Genomic DNA, 23,823 nt, shown 5'->3' with positions numbered 1-23,823 from the left:
TCACAACAAAAATGTTGAATAAATGTATTTTTTTGAATGTATAACATGTATAAACACTGATAAACTGTCCAAATACAGTTTTTATCAGTGGATTGGACAACTGAGTCTCAGTGAAAATTATATATATAAATATATATAAATATATATATATCTTCTAGAATACATCCTGTGGATGCGCTGGGATGCCTCATCAGTGATGTTTCCTGGGGTCAAAGGATGTTTCGGGTCTGTTCGAACATCATACACCCTCGCCCAGGCGACCCGACTGGGGTGATCAAGTCCCAGCCTGCATCCCAGCAGCAGTTGACCACGGGGCTTCCCTCTTTAGCCAGAGCCACCTAGTGGCTCTCTCTGCAGCATCGGTGGTTGATTTGATGGCCCTCTTCTTCGCCAGGCCCACAATCCCTAGCTTGGCTAAGAGTCTGCAAAGTGACCGACCTGCGAAGCCTCGACATCCCACCTCGATAGGCTCACAGAAAGTTACCCAGCCATTGCTCCGGCACTGCTCCGTCAACTCCTGGTACTTAGCACATTTCCGCTCTTGGGCTTCGTCCATGTGCTCCTCCCAGGGTACAGTGAGCTCTACCATGATCACCTTTTTGGTGGAGTTGGAGAAGATGACCATGTCTGGACGCAGTGAGGTTGGGGCGATATGCTCTGGGAAGCGCAGCTGCTTAACCAGGTCCACTCTCAACTCCCAGTCGGCTGCTGAGGCAAGGAGGCCAGGCACCGGTCCGAGCTGTGAGCGATGCCTCTCTCCAGCCTAAAGGTGGTGGGCTTTGGGCGGTGCTGTCTATTGGTGGTTACGGCCAAGGCAACCGCTTCTGCAACTGCTTTGAGCACTTGGTCGTGCCGCCAGCGATAGCGGCCATCTGCAAGTGCCTTTGGGCAGCCGCTGAGGATATGTTTGAGGGATCCTCTCCCAGAGCACAATGCACAGGCTGGAGACTCGATTTTGCCCCAGACATGGAGATTACTGGGCTTGGTAGGCCGCCGTACACCGCTTGGATCAGAAAACGGACTCTGTGGTAGTCTGCTTGCAGGATGTTATTCCAGGTGACCCTTCGCTGCTCTGCAGATTCCCACTTTGTCCAAGCTCCTTGCTGCCTCAGCCCCACCATCCTGCTTGCTCTCTCTTCTTCCACGCCTGCTCGAACCTCCTCCTGGAGAAGCTGGTGCCTCTCCTTGCCCTTGGCTTTGCGAATGTTAATACTGGGGAAGTAACCCAGGCCTGCACGGCCTCTGGCCACATTCCCCACGAGCTCCCTCTGCCTCAGCCGAGACTCAGCCACCTCAAGTGCCTCGCCTGCTCTCCACTTCCTGCCCGTCCTGACTTCGATTCCTGCAGCTACCACTTTTGGATCCCTCGAGTCTCTGTATTGGAGTGCCTCCCTTGTCCGCGACACCATGAACTCCTCTTTAAGGCCTCTAAATGGGAGTTGTAAGATGTTGCTCCTTCCATACAGTGCCACGCTGCTGAGGCTCCGAGGAAGACCCAGCCACCTACGGAGGTGGTTAGTAATCCTCCTCTCCAGTGCTTCAACTGTTGTTATTGGGACCTCGTATATCAGCAGTGGCCACAGGATCTTGGGCAAGATGTCATGTTGGTAAATCCATGCTCTAAACCTCCCCGGCAAACCAGATTTGTCTGTCTTCCTGAGCCACTCTTCAAGGTCTTTGATGGTCTTCTTGATGGAATTGGAGTCTCTGAGGCTAGAGTCGAACACTTTGCCTAGGCTCTTCACCGGCTGCTCAGAGACGGATGGGATGGGGACTCCTGCTTGTGTGTAGCGGAACTGATCAGCAACACGCCCCTTTTTCAGCACCAATGATCTGGACTTGCTGGGCTTGAAGCTCATCCTGGCCCACGTGATGAGTTTTTCTAGACCTTGAAGAATCCATCTGGTTCCAGGCACTGAGGAGGTTGTGATAGTGAGATCATCCATGAAGGCCCTGATTGGAGGTTGCCTCGAGCCAGACTTCGTTTTTGGGCCTCTGCATTCCGCCTCAGCCGATTTGACCACCATGTTCATGGCTAGGGCAAAAAGGGTAACGGAGATGGTGCAACCTGTTATGATTCCCTTTTCTAGCCGGTGCCAGCTGGATGATTCAGACCCTGAGGAGACTCTCAGCCTGAAGTGGTTGTAATAGTCCAGAATGAGGTTGCGGATGTTACTGGGCACATGATGTTTCTGCAGTGTTATCTGGACTAAGCCATGCGGTATGGACCCATAAGCATTGGTCAGGTCCAGCCACAAGACAGCCAGATCACCTCTTGCTTCTCGGGCTTCACGGATGAGCTGAGTGATGACGCCTGTATGTTCCAAGCAGCCAGGCACTCCTGGGATGCCGCCTTTCTGTACTGATGTGTCCATGTAGTTGTTCTGGAGGACGAACTCCGACAGCTGCCGAGACAGGATGCTAAAGAACACTTTGCCCTAACGCTGAGTAGCGAGATGGAACGAAACTGCTCAATGCTCTTTGAGTATTATATATAGTAGTAGTATATAGTAGTGTATATATATATATATATATATATATATATATATATATATATATATATATATATATATATATATATATGTGTGTGTGTGTGTGTGTATGTAATTTGATTGTTTTAATACATGAAAATATTCTTTATTAAACATTAAAAAGTAAAAAAAAATATATACAAAATGTCATGTAAAGTTAGGGCAAAAACTGTATTTTAATTATGGAAAATTACCGTATTTTTATGAGTTGGTTATTTTCTGTTTTTTAACAGTATTTTTTTTGCACCCCTGCTGCTGGAATAATACCATTTTTTTTACTGTTTTTTTTTTTTTTTTTAACAGTGTAGACTTAGATGTTGTTAGACATTTTAACCCATGAAGACCCACTACTACTTTTGTTGCACTCCCCAATTTTTTTTTTTTTCACTCTGTTTAACCTATCTCAAGTGTTTTATCACCATTTATTGTAATATTATCCTTTTCATTTTCAGTTTTTTCAATATAAGACATGTATTTTCCTATGTTTAACTCACTGATTATGCAGATGTTCATCAAAGCTCAGAGTAAATTCAAAGGTCATTTTATCAAAATGGAGAAAACTGAAGAAAAAGAGACTTTACATGTTCTCTTATACATCTACCTTCAACGCTTTCGGTAGTTAAAAACATGTATATATGGTGATTTTTCTTGCACTTCACCAGATGATTGGCAGCTTCAAGCTCTAAATGACAATAATTCCACCAGCCGGCATCATTCAGGAGGTTAACACTTGTGCAATAACCAGCGTTTCTTTTCCTTAAAGCTGTAGTCTGGTCATACCTGGGGCTAATAGAGCCTTCGCTGCTCCACACCGTCAGTCGTCGGCTTCATCCTGTAAACCTCCTTCATCATCCAGCGGCTTCTGTGTCAACAGGAGTAGGTTTTTCACTGAGCTGCTTTCTCTAAACAAACCTGTCGTTCAGCCTACAGACTCCATTTGGATCACAGCAGCTCAAAGAAAACACTTCTGGTTTCCCTTAGTTTCCCCAGATGAAACTTTGTAATGGCGACGCCGTTATGCAGAAAGAGTCCATTGTGTGACTTTTGCTCATTTGTCGACAGGTAAAAGTGTAAAAAAATGGCCGACAACATGAGCTCTGTGAATATTTACCCAAACTGACATGCTTTTGTTTTATTGTTTGTGTTCGTTTGCATTCCAGTACACTATTAACCCTCCGGTATCCTGTCCAGTAAGGCCCTTACTAAGCACCAAGTGTGCCGTTTTTGCACACTTGTGGAATAATGTCCAAAAAAATTTCATACAGTTTGTTTTTAATTCTTTTACACTTTTTTCTATTTCATCAACTTGAGCCGTAAATAAAAATACCAAATACTCAATAATTGTCACATTTTTTTTTAACCCTTTAAATGTTTGTAATGTAAACAAACCATTTTTTTGGATGTAAAAAACACACAAAATTATTTTTTTTCAATATACTACAGAAAAAGTGGATCACATATTATTTGATTTTTTCATCCTGGCATATGTCAATGATTAACTCTAACACTGGTTAATTTGCATTATTATTTTTGGCGCTAGGTCAAATGTTCAAAAATACTAGCATCTGTCACTCAGTGTGCATAAAATGCACACCTATAAATCAAATTATTAAATATTATATATTGATTTATTTTTCGGCTCTAATTGAACTCCGACTTGGGAGTTTGTCCAATCTGTGTGAATTTTGGCACATACACTCTGCTCATGGACCTGATCTAAAGTTATCACAAGAATTTTGTTCAGTCGAAAAATGTGCAAATTATAAACGAACAAATTTCAGTAGCTAGCTAAAAAAATGCTAAGTGTTACATATCTCAGTCAAAGTAAATGCTATCAACACCAGATCTTAGATCCTTGGTTCTTCTGTGACTGTGAGGGTATGAGCCAAATTTGGTGAATGTTGGCAACTAGGGGGCACTGCAAATGTGGAAAATTTATATCTCTTAAATGGCGGCACCAATTTCTACGAAAATTGGTGGGTATGATGGAGGGCCCTTCCTGAGGCCATATCTTGAAGGTGGGTGTGGCTGAAAAATGTGGGCGTGGCTTATTACAAGTTAAACAACAAATATTTCCTACAGCTGAACTGTTCTGCTGAGGGCTGTGAAATTTCTATGGACCCTATAGAATAGGACACAGATCTACCAGAGCAAAAACTGTGGATGTGCGCCACTAGGTGGCGCTATAACAGACAAATACGCATTTTTGCCTATAACTTCCAAATTTTGAATGACACATTCATAAACTTTACATCTTTGTATTCCTTGGATAGAGATGAGTCTTTTGACATAGGCCACACCCACTTCCACTGCATATTTTTCTTTCTAAGTTGCTAGATATTGAAAACATACTTTTTCGAACTCCTACTAGGGTTTAAGACCCGTTGGCTTCAAACTTTGTACAGACAATCTCCAGAGGCTTCTGATCTAAAGTTATCACAATCAGTTTGCTGCTGTAAAAAATGTGCTAATTATAAACGAACAAATTTTTTTGATAGCGAAAAACACATATTCTTGCATATCTTTGTCAAAGTATATGCTATCAACATCAAACTTAATATACTTGTTTTAGAGGTCAACCAGAGACTCTGTACCAAATTTGGTGTAAATCGGACAATAGGGGGCGCTATAAAAAGAGACACATCAAGTCACAAAAAAGTTGGTCCGATTCACAAAAAATTTGGTGAGCATGATGGGGGGTCACTCCTGAGATCAGCTGTAAAGTTTGGTAATGATTGGTCAACGTGGGTGTAATTTATTACAACAAATCCCAGTCCCACACATTCCTCCTTCTACATTCCTAATGCATTGGTCCCATTCCAGTGAATGCAGGGAATCCGGCTCAAACTGTTCCTGCAGCCTAAAGCGTACATGGTAGAGCGCTGACATTTGGAGGGTTGGTCCAGACCCCTGCACGGAACTGAGACGCAAACAATTATATATGTCCACCAGCAGGGGGCCATAGAACCAAGGCATATGCATTTTGGTCTAGAACTCCCGCACCGTGTATCGCACATTAAAAAACCTCATATCCTCAGATTCCCTGAAAAGGGTTGAATCATGTAGTCATGGTTAGGCAGATTTGGGGGATGACTTTTTTTTTCGGCAAAATTGCGAAAACTGGAAAACCAACTTTTTAAAACTTCTACTTGGGATTTTTTCCGATCTGCGTGAATCTTGGCATGTATGCTCTTCTCATAGAAATGATACTAAGTTATCAAAAGGACTTTGTTTGGTCAAAAAATGTGAAAATTATTGATGAATAAATTTCTGTAGCTAGCTTAAAAAATGTTAACTATTACATATCTCGGATAAATTAAATGCTATCAACACCAAATAGTAGGTACTTGGTTAACATGTCACTGTGAGGGTATGAGCCGAATTTGATGAATGTTAGCCTCTATTGGGCGCTGCAAATATGTAAAATTTTTATCTTTGAAACACCTTTACAGATTTCAATGAAATTTGGGATGATGTGGGGTCACTCCTGAGACCAGCTGTAAAGTTTAGTAATGATTGGTCAACGTGAGTGTAATCTATTCCAACTAATCCCAGTCCCACACATTCCTCCTTCCACTCTACTGGTGCATTTGTCCCATTCCAGTGAATACAGCGGCTCAGACGGTGGAATACTAACTACAACTGTAAACCCTTATGAACGGGGCCCAGCCTCCACCAGCTCAGCCCCAGACCGGCGTCCTTCAGGGCCGATTTCCGTGGGCTCCGTGGGGCCTGGGGTCCGAGTGGGCGGGGAGGCTTGGCCCCCGTTCATAACTGCTCGCAGTTCTAGTTTGATTTTATTTTTGTAAATCCAGCTCAGTCCTAATCATACAGATCAAATGGAAGAAATAGTGCGTTTTATGCACACTTGGCAGACAGATGCTAGTCTGGTCATTTTCTTTTGTTTACAATGTGCACATTTGAGTTGGTGGACAGAATTTTAAAGATCATGCAAAAATGAACAACTTTTGAATTCTAACCTTATTCAAATTTTGAAAAATAATATGAAGTTTTTTAAAACAAAGTGCAAAGTGTGCGTAAAAAGCACACCCAGATACCGGAGGCTTAATCACACTTATCTCAGCTTTGATCATGCGTAGAATGTGTTTACATGGAACAAGTAAATGATTTATGTACGAGTATCACAGTTATTGATGGCGTCTGTGATGTTCATTATTGTCTGTAACTCTATATGACTAACTCTGAGGTCAGAAAATATGGATGGATACGACCACAGTGGAGCACGGGGCTGTGCAGAAGAAGAAATAACAAACAAAAGACAAACAAAAACATTCTCCTGGATGAGACCTTAATGAAACCCTGATACTCTAACATCAATAGTACTCAGGATACTGTTACATGTATGAATCTTATCCCAGTTACTGTCAGTTACAGATCACTGTGCAGACGCTAAATGATGGAACAGAAATAGGAACAGAATTAGCAGTGAAAACTCTGACGATCACATGGGAAAAGCACGGGAAAGCTCCAAACATGTTTCAGATCTGTAGTAAAATAAACCTCGATGACATGAAGGTGCAACTACACCAACAGTGAAACAAATCAGGTCAGAAAAATGACTGTGGTTTAACATTACAACCGGTGTCTAAACTCCATCAGTCAGATCCTCCGTATCGTATGTGATGACAGCACTGAATAACATGTTTACCTTTGACCTTTATCTGATCTGAACATGAATATTGATAAGACAAATCTACAGCACACTGTTGTCATTTAATAGAGCTAAGCCAACTGTCAACCAAAATGGGTTTATTTTCTACAACCATAGTCACTTTAACCCTCTGGTATCTGGGTGCGCCTTTTACGCACACTTTGCACTTTGTTTTAAAAAACTTCATATTATTTTTCAAAATTTAAATAAGGTTAGAATTCAAAAGTTGTTCATTTTTGCATGATCTTTAAAATTCTGTCCACCAACTCAAATGTGCACATTGTAAACAAAAGAAAATGAGCAGACTAGCATCTGTCTGCCAAGTGTGCCTAAAACGCACTATTTCTAACATTTGATCTGTATGATTAGGACTGAGCTGGATTTACAAAAATAAAAGCAAATTAGAGCAGAAAAATAAATCAATATATAATATTTAATAATTTGATTTATAGGTGTGCATTTTACGCACACTTGGTGACAGATGCTAGTATTTTTGAACATTTGACCTAGCACCAAAAATAATAATGCAAATTAACCAATGTTGGAGTTAATCATTGACATATGCCAGGATGAAAAAATCAAATAATATGTAATCCACTTTTTATGTAGTATATTGAAAAAAAATATTTTTTTTTGTGTTTTTTGCATCCAAAAAAATGGTTTGTTTACAATACAAACACGGCATTTAAAGGGTTAAAAAATGTGACAATTATTGAGTATTTGGTATTTTTATTTACAGCTGAAGTTGATGAAATAGAAAAAAGTGTAAAAGAATTAAAAACAAACTGTATGAAAATTTTTTTGGACGTTATTCCACAAGTGTGCAAAAACAGCACACTTGGTGTTTAGTAAGGGCCTTGCTGGACGGGATACCAGAGGGTTAAATTCAGGCAGCAGCTCCTGAAATGTCATTAAATTATCATGTTATGTTGTAAACATTACAGTTGCAGCACAAACAGCAGGAATAATGTGTAACTGAGATACTTTTATCTGAGTGCTTTTATGAAACTGGTCCTAAAAACAGGACATGGGGCTAGAAATTCAAACCAGATGTAGACGAATGTTATGAAGCAGGTTTGGAAACACTTTGGGTCTATTTTATAAACTAGAAGCACTCGGAGAGCGCAGACCTCTGCCAAGGCTGATCAGTGGCCCCCCCCGTGGGCCCCCCCCACCCCTGATCACCACCAAAATTTAATAATTTCTTCCTTATCCCATTTCCAACAAACCCTGAAAATTTCATCCAAATCTGTCCATAACTTTTTGAGTTACGTTGCACACTAACGGACAGACAAACAAACAAACAGACAGACAGACAGACAAACAAACTCTGGCAAAAACATAACCTCCTTGGCGGAGGTAATAAACATTTACTGAGATAAAGGATAAATTATTTTACAGATAAAACACATTTTTATATATTAGTTTTCATTCAAAAATCTGCATGTAACACAGTCAAAAGGACACAAAAATTACTCGCTACAATTTTTTAAAATATCTTTTTATTCTCTCACAGGTACATTTTGGGAATCAAACTAATTATGCAAGGCAGAGTGTTTCACAAAAATGACCGCTGTTGCAAAATCATTCATGATTTATTTGTGTGTAAATGGGCAGGTTCTGCGTGTAACACGAGTGGACACAATGGGTTACACATGAAACCTAGAATGAGACTGAGATTCAAGAAAAAAAAACAAAAATGAATGAATTTTCTTATGATATCATTCATAGATGGACAGGAAAGACATATTAAGGGTTAGACCTATCACCTCCTCTGCTTGTCAGGTGCTGTAGTGAATTAATGATGTTTGGCATTTTGGTGTCACTGGTTTGTGGCCAACGCCCACTACATTATTATAATTTTTTTTTTTAAATTGGTGCATCAAATGAATTGATTCAGAATCAATTCCCAACAGATAAATGAACCGAAAGAACTGATTTAGTAAAAAGAATCCGACTTATCCTATCACTACATTCGGGTACGAGCATCAAGAAATCTATTGTGGTCATGTCCTCCAAAACAAAACTCCAGAAGTGACTTTCTTTTGTTGCTGCCGTGTAAAGGTAGTGGAGTCGACAAAGATCAGAAAACAGAATAAGGTGTTTCGTGTCCTTGTAAATCCTTGTGGATAATTTCCTGTCACTACAGGGAGAAGTTCCAGCAAACGCTCATGAGTGGATCCATCATTTCAGACGAGAGGACGGCTTTAGAGACACAATGAAATAATGTACAAATTGAAATGCGGTTTTGTTGTTTATGTCACGTTTCCTCAGAAAAGCCTTTTGTTGCTGACAATGCATGTGAACAATGGGGAAACGCTGCAGTGTATCATGAAATGGAAGCAGACGCAGTAGGAAATGAAATTGTGTGATGAATCAACCACAGGTGAAGTGAGTAAACAACTGTAAACAACCAGCTATCCACGCACTGTCGAACCAGTTAACCTTTTCAGACCGACACACTTCCCAACTCTGTGAAACGCCCAAATTGTTCACTTTCGCCTTTCATTTTGAGTCACTCCCAAATGAAAACGAGCACGAACACTAAAAAAAAAAAACAGCATTTATTTTTTTTCCTTTTTATTTTGAAGCTTTTCTTTGCTTGTATTTTCTTTTTAGACGCTATTATGTGATTTAGTTAATAGGATGAATAGCTGTGTGTTTGTACCACCTCTTGTAAAATGTGTATTATTGTTTCTAACAATGCATCTCCACAATAGAGAGAAACTGTAAACTGCTCAATGACTACCTTCTGCCTGCAAGCAGCAACATTAAGTTTGATTATTATCTTCCATGTTTGCGAAGGTGCAAGATTTATCTGTGTTTTCCATGGAAGCAAAGGTGTGTTTTACCATAAAATATTCGGAGAACGCTTCTGCAAAGACAATGGCTTTAGTCGTATGTATACAGTAATGTTTGGAGACAGTGTTCATACTGGAGCCGTTAGCATTCATTAGCAGCTGAAGCCTATGAAGAAGTCTGAATGAATGAATGAATGAATGAATGAAATCTTTATTTCGAACATGTCGACAGTGAAATCAAAACAAAAATCAACCAACAAAATATAAGTACTGGTACATAAATGACTGATAAGCACACAGACAGCGAAAATAAATAAATAAATAATTATAGTAATAATAATAATAATAATAAGAAGAAGAAGAAGAAGAAGAAGATAAATAAAACAAATGAAATGAAATTATACATACTCGAAAAGGAGTAGGAAGAAGTATAAACTTATGTACTCCTACCCCCAATTTCTATTCCTTATGATCACTATATAGCAATTATTATTTTGTATGAATACAAGAACAACAACAACAACAACAGTTCAGGTTCCACATACAGACTGATAAGATCTACAGTCAAATAATAACATAATAACCTACAAAAATAATGACTCCACGTTTTGTTCTCGGTTTAATGTGAAAAAAATATTACATTATTCTGATAAACTTCAAATATTTGTCTTTGTTTTAGTGCAAAAAATAACATTAAATTATGAAAATATTCACATTTCCAAACTATCCTGTACCAATAAAACGTGACTAACCTGAACAAATGTGAACAACCTGAAATGTCTGTATTAAATTCAGTCCAGTTTGAACTCTTTTCTTCCTGTTCCTCAGTGTTTAGTGTCTTTGGAGATCTGATCCAGAATGCACATGGACTAATGAGAAGTGGAGGAAGAAGACTGAGAAAATTGCACTGATTTTTCTCAAGAAGTTTCAGTTTTTTCAGGTTATTCACATCTTTTATTGTTTGGATAGTTTATAAAAGTTAGTATTTTCATAGTTTAATGGGTTTTTTGCACTAAAAGAAAGACAAAAATTTGGGGTTGTCATTATTTATAGGTGATTACCTCTGCCAGGAGGTATTGTGATCACTTTGCTTTGTGTGTTTGTTTGTGTGTTTGCATGTTTGTTTGTTTGTTTATTTGTTTGTTAGCAACTTTAGTGGAAAACTCTTCCACCCATCTTTCCCAAATCTTCCCCACAGATAGGCCTAGGCCCTGGGACCAACCCACTCCATTTTGGTCCCAGTAGGCCAAAGTTCAAGGTCACAGCAAGGTCACAACATCTACAGTTTTCCATCTGTCATCATTGAGACATTTCCTCAGTTCTGGTTGTAGTTATTGTTTCCATTATAATTTTCACCATGGCTGTTACTGTTTGTGTGGTTGATATTTTCTTGTGAGGGTCTTCGCCATCTTCTTCTCTCTCTGCCCTGCGCCCCCCCCCCGCCAAATGTCAGGTCCGGCATCGAAATGTGGTTCAGCAACACTCATAATAAACACAGTAGAATATCAAGTGGAGCTTCATATACTTTATGAAGTTACCCTTGGTAAAGCAAATTTGTTCAGCACCAAAAGGAGACAGACTACCATTCTGCTGTTAGGATGAAGGACAGGACAAGTAAAGAACAAAAAAAAAAAAAAATCATTGAGCAATTTTCAAAAATTCCTAAAAAATTCCAAATGACTCCAATTCTCCTCCAGTTGGATCCACCTGTAGCTTAGAACAATCTCTTGTATCTGGAACTAAATTGTTCACATCCACTGTGGAATGTGGACTCTGTGGACATTTACACTGAACACTGAAAATCCCATTTCCCACACATTTAAAATTAGAACTCAACTAATATTGAGTGGAATTGAATCTAATTGGACAGACACATGACTGGGACCAAGCTGCGACTGTTTCTGCTGTATGGAACAACCTGGAAACTGTTGGATTTCAACAGAAATAGTCGATCCACACATGCACAGCGTTCTGGGTGCTTGGCGGAGGTTTGCGTTCTGAACACTTGTTCTGTTATTATTTGACTGGTCCGACCCACTGCAGATCAGATTGGGCTGAATGTGGAACCTGAAAGAAAATGAGTTTGAGTCCTGCTCATGAGTGTAACATCAACATGAAACTGACTGAAACGGAGGATTTCTGAAGAACTGTCTGTATGTTTTCTTTGTTAATGTTGACTTACGCTTCTGTTTTTGTATTCATATTAAAAACGGCTGAAGTTGTGCAGCTGCATTTATTAGAAAACCACCCCGACACTGAGGAAAAACAGAGCCAATAATAAAGTAGTACAAGTTGTTCAATAGCATATTAATATTTACAAAATAATCAGTATTCATAAAAATATGTCCACCCCACTGGCGTACACATGCTGACAGAGGTGGCAGCTGCATTTTAAATCGTGTTTCATCTCTGTTCCGCGACTGGGAAACGACCATTTGTTAAAATAAAACTAAAAATCATCACACCTAGCGCCATTATTTTTTTCAAAGAGTAAAAGGATGAAATTTACAAGAAAGGCATATTTTGAAAACATAGAATCAGATATCTGCACGTGTTGGGCACATAGAAGCACTATGGGCTCATTCTTCATTCTGGCTCCTGGTGCATGATGGGACTTTGTGGCAGGAAAGTGGCATTTTCATACATAGGTAATTATTCACTTGTGGCTGTTTTGGTGTTTTGGTGACAGACAGTCGGTGTGACGGTGCCAGTGTGGGGGCAGAGGTGCAGTTCCAGTAACAATCAAGCTGTGAAGTGCAATTTTCATGTCAGTTATTACCAGGATTTGCATTTGCACCACCCGCCTGCTCACACCCAGGCCAAACGCACTGTCACGTTTGTACTATGTTTGTGGCTTTTGCGGCGCGAGCAGTTCTTACTCAAAAGCCGAACTTTATGTAGATGAAAAGTTGGCCGGTCGATTCAAATCTGTGCGGCAGAGAGATGAAATGAAGCGTGTTTGTCTTTAATACTGCACACATAGCAGTGGTGCGAACGGCTGTAATCCAACACTGTCAGTTTTTGCACCCTGAAGCGGTGGGAACTGTGGAGGTGGCCACATCCATTAAACATGCCCGTTTCCTTCATTGGCTAATGAAACAAGTGAGACTGAAACAACATTATAACCAGTGTTATTTTATTTCCCAGCAATTTTCATTTCAGGTGTTAGATTTGCTCAAACTGGTTTTTGCAGACTCTTCAGCGCAGCGCATCTGGAAAACAGCGGTTTCATTACGGATTAGTTCAACTATAAACTGGCCACATTCACGGATGTACTCCTCTGTTCTTACAGGTGGAGCACACTGTAAAAAAAAAAAAAAAATATCAGTAAAACTACAAAAAATATCAGTAAAACAATAAATATCAGTAAAACAACAACAAATATCAGTAAAACTATAACAAATATCAGTCAAACAACAATAAATATCAGTAAAACTACAACAAATATCAGTAAAACTATAACAAATATCAGTCAAACGACAACAAATATCAGTAAAACTCCAATAAATATCAGTAAAACCACAACAAATATCAGTAAAACTACGACAAATATCAGTAAAACTATGACAAATATCAGTAAAACAACAAATATCAGTAAAACTACAACAAATATCAGTCAAACAACAATAAATATCAGTAAAACAACAACAAATATCAGTAAAACTACAATAAATATCAGCAAAACTGCAACAAATGTCAGTAAAACTATAACAAATATCAGTAAAACTACAACAAATGTCAGTAAAACTATAATAAATATCAGTAAAACTACAACAAATATCAGTAAAAGAACAACAAATATTAGTAAAACAACAACAAATATCAGTAAAACTACAACAAATGTCAGTAAAACTATAATAAATATCAGTAAAACTACAACAAATGTCAGTAAAACTATAATAAATATCAGTAAAACTACAACAAATGTCAGTAAAACTACAACAAATATCAGTAAAACTGATAACTGATAAACTGACAACAATGAATATGTAATTAACCCTTTCATGCACAGTGGTCACTCCAGTGGACAGTTCTTCTCCAGCTGTTCTCTTGTATATTCATAGGTTTTGTTGTTTTAGTTCCATATCAGCCAACAGAGCAAATGCATCATCCCATACACTGACATTCAGACCATTTCTGTAACATTGCTGATCTTGATAAACCTGATCTGCAGTGACATGTTTTTTTTTTTTTGGTTGTTGTTTTTTTTTTTTTAATGTAAATCAATTGCTAATTGTTATTAGATTGTAACTTTTTTTTTTTTTTTTTTTGCGTATTATCTCCTTGAAATGAATAATAACTAGTATTAGAGTGTGTTAAATTGTGAGAAAACATCTGATTAGCAGCTTTAAAAATGTTTTGATTGCATAGTTTTCCATGTCACTTTCTGATATTAGGTTTCAAATATATGTTTCTTTGCTTCAAAAATTAAATACATGGAGTGGCCATTTTTCTAACTTCTTAACAAAAAAAATAAAAAATAAAAAACTCAATTGCATTGTTTTTTTCATGCCTAAAAAGGAATAAAAACACTCACAAAAAACATATTGGGTAAGGATATCATAATTCATGCATGAAAGGGTTAATGTTCCATGACTCAAATGATAGATTACCCAAATACATGATCTGACATTTAAACAAAATGTTTACTTTAAATACATTTTGTATATGTTTATGAATCTCTTCCCAGTAAGGTCTTAAAACCGGTTTTTGCTTTTTTAATCCATGATTTTAAATGTTCTTCCTCTAAATGTCTAAAATATTTATCCCACTCTGACAGTGAATAATAATTTTCCACCACAGCTAACCATCTACTTTCTTCACATTTTCTAGGAATTAAACTTTAAGGAAATATTGATGTTTTTATCTCAAATCAGCATGAACTGGACATTTTACAGCTTTAACCATTATGTGTCCCAATACTTTTGTCCATATAGTGTATGTCCGCCCTGTCTGAGCAGCCTGAGTCTTATGTATTCGGAGCTAAACTGAAGGGTCGCCTCCTCAGCTGGCATCCTCATCCACGTGCCAACAGCCTCATATTATCTGAGACGGTGCTGGCAAACCCAGATCAGATGCTTTCTGATAATCACCGTCCGTCTGTGGGTCTGCAGTCCACACACATGATTACACACAACAGGTTCGGACTCCTTATGTTGGGATCAGTGGCGGCTGCTCGTCTTTCAGAGAGGAGAAACTCATTGTCGGCTTACATCAAAAAAAAAAAAAAAAGTCAAGTTATTGAAACATAAATTCGTCCCTCCGTTCCTTTTTAAGAAAATGGTCGTATCGTACCAACTAAACAAGAAAACGTTGAAATTCTGTTAAATTGAAACAAGGAAGTACAATGAGTGTGTTTTATTTACAGTGCAAGAAGGAACTGGAATTTTCTGTCACTGATTTAATGGTTCAGGCTTTACAGGGTTAAAAGCAGAAGGTTATTTTGGTATGTGCTGATGTCAGCCTCTATATATGTGCCAACTTTGAGGTAAATTGAAACAAAATTGATGGTTTTAGAGACATTTGAAATTTGGCCCATTATAAGAAAATGGAAAAAAAACAAAAATTTAAAAATTCATTACAAAATTTGGAACTTTGACCTACTTTTCACTTATCACTTTTGCTATTGATTTAATTAATTATACTTAGCATAATTTCTCTACCTGACATTAAATAGATGAATTAATGTTAAATAATGTTGTTGTTGTTGTTGGTCCAATATGACCATGAATATGAGGTTCTTTCAGCTTTACCCAGAAACAGAGAATAGAAATGTCCTTCAGAGGGATAGGTTGGATTTTATGCTTAGAGGACATTAGAGCCAGCACTATATATATATTTATATATATATATATATACACACACTCAGTAAATAATTTTATTCCGTACATTTACTTTTACCAGACTTTTGTACACAAGTTTCTGTACTTCTATTTAGGTAGTGAATGTGTACTTTTGAACGTGTTGTGAAGAAATATACACAAATTACAAATGTAGTACAAAGTTCACTAGTGTTTAAACCATTAACCCTTTCATGCAATTATGAGAACCTTAATCCAGATTTTTTTTCTGGAGTGTTTTTATTTCTCTTTAGGCATGACAAAAAAAAAAAAAAAAAAAAAAAAAACAATGTGATTGATTTTTTATGAACCTATTTTTCATGGAATTACAGAAAGGTCCACTCAGCTGGACACAATGCGTTTAATTTTAAAAGCAAAGAAACTTGTATTTACTGATATACTATGTGAAAACTATGAAATAAAAACATTTTTAATGCTGCTAATCTGATGTTTTCTCACATTTTAACATACCTGCATGGAGATAATATGCAAAAAAACAAACAAGTTTTTGTTTAAAAAACAAAACAAAACAAAACTGTTTATTACAGTCTAGTAACAATTAGCAATTTTTCCCACTTAAACATGTTACTGCAGATCAGGTTTATCTAAAATAGCAAAGTTACAGTAATGGGATGAATTGCAGTGTATGGGATGATGCACAAAACAACAAATCCGTAAATATACAAGAAAACACCTTTGGTCAGCTGTCCACTGTAGTGACCACTATGCATGAAAGGGTTAATCTAATATTCCTGGTACCGCTGACATAGTCTATGACTGTTTGGAAATGGTTCACATTATATTAATGAAGCGCTGACTGCAGACATACACATGTTTTATGTTTGGGTCTCATAATCTGTCAAACTCCTCCTCTCTTCTGATAGCTTGAAGCCATTTTGTCCTCCTTTGTGGTTCCGTTTTATTATCTGGTCAAATGTAAAACTTTAATTGTTGATTTTTTTGTGTTTATTTGTGGTGCAAAAGGGCACACAACAACTCTTCGGCATTATGGCACAGACTGGTTTGTTTTCCCCCTTGGCTCTAATCGGAGTTTGTTTGTGGGCAGTCCCAGTTGTTGCCGACTGTGTTGATATCACTGCTGCCTCTACCCCCCCACACCCCCCCCCCACTCAGGCAAATCGACCAGATACTGAATTTTATGAAAGACCCACAATTGTCAGCGGCGGCCTAGAGTAAAAGTGAAAGTAAACACAATAAAAATACTCAGAAAAGTACAAATTCTCCCAAAACATATTTGAGGACAGTAGTGAAGTATCATTACTCCATTACTATACAACACTACAATATACATCCTTACTATTTTACTATACGACATTATAATATACATCATTACTCCGTTACTATACAGGGTGGGGAAGCAAAATTTACACTGAACATTTAGTTGTTTTTTCTCAGCAGACACTACGTCAGTTGTTTTGAACCCAAACATATACTGATGTCATAATCATACCTAACACTATTATCCATACCTTTTCACAAACTTTTGCCCATATGAGTAATCAGGAAAGCAAACGTCAAAGAGTGTGTGATTTGCTGAATGCACTCGTCACACCAAAGGAGATTTCAAAAATAGTTGGAGTGTCCATAAAGACTGTTTATAATGGAAAGAAGAGAATGACTATGAGCAAAACTATTACCAGAAAGTCTGGAAGATACTATTAAAGAAGAATGGGAGAAGTTGTCACCCCAATATTTGAGGAACACTTGCGCAAGTTTCAGGAAGCGTGTGAAGGCAGTTATTGAGAAAGAAGGAGGACACATAGAATAAAAACATTTTCTATTATGGACATTTTCTTGTGGCAAATAAATTCTCATGACTTTCAATAAACTAATTGGTCATACACTGTCTTTCAATCCCTGCCTCAAAATATTGTAAAATTTGCTTCCTCACCCTGTACAACACTATAATATGCATCATTACTCCGTTACTATACAACACTATAATATACACCATTACTCCGTTGCCTATCTCCCATCATGGGTAGAAGACTGTGCATATTTCCGAGGCAGATCTCCAGATATGGTAAGAACGCCGCCTCAAAGTGCCGAATAAAAGTTGAGCCTCACTTTCCCCACAAACATGTGGCTTTGTCCACACAAATTGCAGATTTTTCATTTTCGCAGGGACGGCGGTGCCAGCTTTACAATCTCGTGGCTTTATTCTCCCTGCTGCCTTTCAGGTCGTGTACCTTTGTCTCTGCTGATGAAGCCAGCCAAGGCTAGCTGAGCCGTGCCAGCCGGCTCTGTTTGTTCTGCATGCGGCCAAACGGGCCGGTCGCTTCAGCTCCTTCACTCACTGTGAGCTGGAGCTTCAGCCTCCATTTGAGCTCCTGGAGCCCCACACTTTCCATAGTTGTGTGCCAGGACGTTTAGAAGATGAAACTTTAATGATTCCCTTGAGGATATTGAGCTGTTGCAATAGCAAATAATAGGATGGAGCAGAGAAAAGGCGATTATAAATAGGTATAGATTAGAATGGAATGTTAGCATCTAGCTGCCGATGATACGGGGTAAAGGACAAGGCCGGCTAAATAAATGGGATTAATTAGGAGTTATAGGATGGATGTGAATACAAAAATGTGAGGGTCAGTGATGTGTAATAAATCCAGAGAAAATAATCCTGCACCTGCACAGAGACAGTTTTAGTTTCAGTTCATGTCAAAAACATTTTCAGTTTTCAGGTCATCATTCACCGTCACCGCCCGTCGACAGCCCTCAGTCACTTTATACTTATTTTTCTGCACCGTTTTTGCATCATTTTACATTAACAGTACTCACAGCGGTGCAGCAAATATAAGTATTCAAGTACTTTTAAAGGGCTCATATTTATCTAAACCCACTTTTCTTAGTCTGTGCTTCATTTATTTGTGTGTTTGGACCCAAATAGTTCATAAAGTTTGAATGTGAACCCTCCAGCTGCTGCAAAGCTATCTTTATATTCATTCTGGCAAAAATCGAGTGGATTTCTGCCACCCGTTTTAATTCCGTCTTAATTTGTTACGTCTATAACTAGTTACATCATGACATTTGCACATATCAGGTCCAGACTTCAGACGAAGTTCAACATAATTGTTTGTCAGCAGCAGCAGTTGGAGTAAAACTGAAAATATGTCCAAACTTGGAGCCCATTACCTCAAATGTTCAGTTGTTGGTTGAACAGGACAGAGCAGCACAGCCAACAACCTGGAGGGGGCGGGGCCTGAGGTGGCTCATGTGCATTTAAAGGGCCAGCGCTCCAAACCACCTTTCTGGTGTCATTACTCAGAAATAGGGTTGAAGATGGACCTGTGGAGTTGAATGAATGAAGAATTCAGAGCCAAGCAGAGCATTTACAGTTTATGGAGACCACAGGGAAATGAGGGAAAATGAAGAATTCCATTAAAAAAAAAAAAAAAAGCAAAATATCACTCCTTTAAATCAAAACTTGGGTACACCTGTATTTTTCTGCCTGTTAAAATGTAATGAATACTGTGGTTTCTCATCAGAAAGTCATAGAACTGACTAAATTTGACTGCTTTGTCATTACTTTTCTAACAAATAGACTTAAATTGCTTAAAGAAATAGTTCCCAAACACCTGGATGTGATGGATTTCTTCCAAATCTGGTCTTTGGTAGTTTATATTATTCATAACTGTTGGCCCAAGATTCATCGATAATTGTTACAAAGTATTCTTCTTATAACACGTCCATTAGTCTCATAATATGTAAAAACACATCCACCACAACATTTATTTTATTTTATTTTATTTTATTGGTTTATATAATAGGGACCATACACATTTCTGAACATTGCTGTATAAAAAATACACCCATGTAAATATGACAGAATTAGTAAAAATAATTACTTTTCATCTGCAGTTCCATAGGCAGGTGACAGAAACAAGACATAAAACAGCCAACATAATACATCACTTGTTCACTATAAATTGAAAAAAATAAAATAAATAAACAAATTTAAAAAAAATAAAACATAATAATAATAATAATAATAATAATAATAATAATAATAATAATAATGCTGACATAGACATCATCAAAACCAACAAACATCAGATGAAGTTTCACAAAATATACACATACATGTTTTTACATTTCACTGCTTAGTATGACATAAGGAATTAACTGTTCACATTTGATGAATATGAATTTGTGCAGGTATTTTTCTTAAATTTCAGGTTGTTCATGGTTATTTAGATTATTCACTTTTTTTGTGAAAGGGTAGTTTATACGTGTACACACTGACATCATGTAATTTGGAGGTGTCGTTTTTTTATAGGTTATTATTTTGCTGGTCAGAGCCACTGGAGATGAAATTATTCTGTATGTGGCCCCCGAACTAAAATGATTTTAACATCCTTGGCTGTTCATGTTTTCAGTGAAATTTTCATCCCATGGGAGGCATTGGATGCTTTGGTGGACCAGTTTTTGGTCCACTGGCTGCATGTTTGACACCCCTGCACTGGAAAAATCAAATATAAAACACTCTTATTATTAACTTGTTGTTTGCAGCTCTGCACTGGAAAAAAAAAAATCTAAATCTCACAAAATGTTTTTTTTCTTATTTTTAGTCCAAATATCTCAACGCACTTCAAATCAGACAGAATCACCTAAAGAGGAACTTTTCAGTGAGATATAAGAAATGATTTTTAGACAATTGATCTGGAAAATCTGATTTCAAGAAATCTGTCCAAGATAATTTTCACTTGTTTCACTGGCAGATTTTTGCTTGAATTAAGCAAAAAAATTAATGAATTAAGCAAAAAAAAATTCTGCCAGTGGAACAAGTGAAAATTATCTTTGTAAGAGTTCTTGAAATAAATATCTATTGTCTAAAAATAAGTTCTTGTATCTTGGTGAAAAGTGACTCTTTAGGTGATTATGTCTTATTTTAAGTGTGATGAGATATTTGGACTGGAAATGAGAAAAATACACTTGGTAAGATTTAAATTTTTGCAGTGTGACCTATAGGATAAATAATATGGACAAATGCTGCAAAAATCAAAATCTTATCAAGTGTATTTTTCTCATTTCTAGTCCAAATATCTCATCACACTTAAAATAAGACATAATCACCTAAAGAGGAACTTTTCACTGACATATAAGAACTGATTTTTAGACAATTTTTAGACACATCTTATTTCAAGAAATTTTACCAAGATAATTTTCACTTGTTCCATTTGCAGATTTTTTTTTTTTTTTTGCTACATTCAAGATTTTTTTGCTTAATTCAAGCAAAAAAAAAAAAAAAAAAAAAATCTTGGTAAGATTTCTTGAAATAAGATGTGTCTAAAAATTGTCTAAAAATCAGTTCTTATATGTCAGTGAAAAGTTCCTCTTTAGGTGATTATGTCTTATTTTAAGTTTGATGGGATATTTGGACTAGAAATGAGAAAAATACACTTGGTAAGATTTAGATCTTTCCAGTGAATGCAGTTGAAATATTTGGAAAACATAAAGTTAAATGCATAGAAACACAGTAATGCTGTATTTACATGAAAAATAAATGAGATCAACTGTAGTTATTACTGAGTGTTTTTATGAATCAGGCTTCATGAAATAAAACCGGATAAAACTAATACAGACACATAAAGAGTTAAAGTTTCAACTGTTAATCTAGTGGTTTGATAGAGCTAGATGTATTTTTATTTGCGCTGTAATCAGTGTGACGATTCCCTAGAAATGTCCCTGCAGTAAATGACAAATTACAGAAAACGTGTTAATAGAGCAAATATTATATGTGAACTTATTTTTTTTTTTTTTACTATTGGTGCACCAAAACAAGCCCCTTGGCCACAGTGGCAGTTGCTGGAGGCTTGTTGTGTATGAGCAGCCCAACGTAATCTACATGCAACATGTCATAACAACCCCAACCTCAACTGAAGTCAATTGCCCACACGGTCTTCCTGTGTGCCAGATTGCCCCCCTTTTGTGGGGAGATGGTGGAGGCTGGAATCAGGTCACTCGGCTCTTATCTCCCCTCAGCTATCAGATAGATATCTACAGTATCTGAGGGCTGAATGCTGACAGCACAGGCCTACCTGCTGCTGAGAACAAGCCAACAACCCCCACGAGGGAGTCCACAGTGATGCCCGACACCAAAAACACAACATCACAAACCTTCACAAATACTGTAAAAAAAAAAGAAAAAGTAAGATGTCATTAATTTCATGTTGTATGACTTGTATGTTCACTCAGCTGCCTTAAAAAGTTTTTCTTTATCTATTTCTGGTGTCAAGTTATGGAACGATCTAAGTGAGGAACTCAAGCAAAGTCCAAATATTAACCAGTGTAAGACGATGTAAGAAATTATTTTGTTTAGCAGTTACAACTGATAATTATCATGACTGACTATTGTCATTTACTCACTGATATGGCATTGGGATTAGAGGCAGAGAAGCCTGTGTGAATATGTATAAGTATGTATGTGTCAGTGTATATATGTATTTGTATATATGTATATGTAAGTGTATGTGCATGGGTATGTATATGTATATGTGTATGTATGCATATGTATGTATGTGTATATATGTGTATATATGTATATGTAAGTGTATGTGCATGGGTATGTATATGTATATGTGTATGTATGTATATGTATGTATGTGTATATATGTGTATATATGTATATGTAAGTGTATGTGCATGGGTATGTATATGTATATGTGTATGTATGCATATGTATGTATGTGTATATATGTGTATATATGTATATGTAAGTGTATGTGCATGGGTATGTATATGTGTATGTATGTATGTATGTGTATATATGTATATGTAAGTGTATGTGCATGGGTATGTATATGTATATGTGTATGTATGCATATGTATGTATGTGTATATATGTATATGTAAGTGTGTGTGCATGGGCATGTATATGTGTATATTTATGTATATATGTGTATGTATGTATATAAAGGTCTGGTACTACCACAATATTGGAAAAAACTGACATTGCATTTTTTTTAACCCTGTGATACATATTACATTATGAAAAAATACTCAGGAGGATATAATATCTGTGGTGCCGACGTAAATGTCCAAACAAATGAGTTGAGTTTCCTCTCGTTGTGTCGACAGGTGGAAGGGACTGTCGACACAGAACACAAGTTTCAGTTTCATCCTTTTTGTAGCCGAAATAATTCCAGATAACTGACGTTGCTTTTCTTTTTGGCACCAAGTATTTATTTTCGGTGATTTTCTCTAGTTCGTTGCTCATTTTTCACTATTGTTACAGCGACTCACTGCAAACCGATTAAGAACGATTGTGATTGGTGGATCGCTGTGTGCGATGTGTGTCACATACCCTGGAAATTAAATGAGAACAGGCTGAGTTCATTTACCTCCTAACCTGCAGGAGCTGCCATGTGACTGTTGTGCACACCACAGCTGTTTGTGTCCGACTGCAGTGGAAGCTCAGCTGCCCCTAAAATGACTCCCATTAAATGCTCAAATCTGTTCAGTTGTTTTCATTTCATTGACTCCAAATGTATTGGAACACGTTCATCTCTCAGACCAGTTGGTTCAGAATCAGTCTGATCCCAGATCAGTGGACTGGATGTTGTTCACTTCTCCTCCATTCTCGTGTCTGTGTTTTCTCCTCCATCTCTGCTCAGTGCATTTGTCGTAGACGCGTCCATGCACTTCAATGGGACTGAGTGGAACTGCTGGAAACTGACTCTAAACTGGACGATCATTGGATAAATGACACCATGTTGTCCCGCCCCCGGACGCTCGGCGTCTCTGGGGGTGAATGGAGCTGTGGGCGGAGCTCGGCCGGGCCGGACGCTGAGCTTTGACGTGCCGATTGGAGGATGGGTCCAAAGGCTGAATCCTGTTTGATTGACAGCTGTTTTCAGATCTGCTCCTTCACTGACACAGTTCAGTTTAATACCGTCACACATTCTGCTGTGGAATCACACAAACCAAATGAACTGTTCATTTACTGACCTGGAAGAAAA

At 37.6% G+C, this 23,823-nt stretch overlaps 1 pseudogene; it reads right to left on the bottom strand.

Moving 5' to 3' along the window:
* Positions 1–274: 274 nt before the first annotated feature.
* On the bottom strand, positions 275–18,216 carry LOC115419463 (uncharacterized; annotated as a pseudogene).
* Positions 18,217–23,823: the final 5,607 nt, after the last annotated feature.

This window comes from Sphaeramia orbicularis, chromosome 5 (assembly GCF_902148855.1).
Source record: "Sphaeramia orbicularis chromosome 5, fSphaOr1.1, whole genome shotgun sequence".
Lineage (NCBI taxonomy): Eukaryota > Metazoa > Chordata > Actinopteri > Kurtiformes > Apogonidae > Sphaeramia > Sphaeramia orbicularis.
This window is presented reverse-complemented; position numbering and strand designations above follow the sequence as displayed.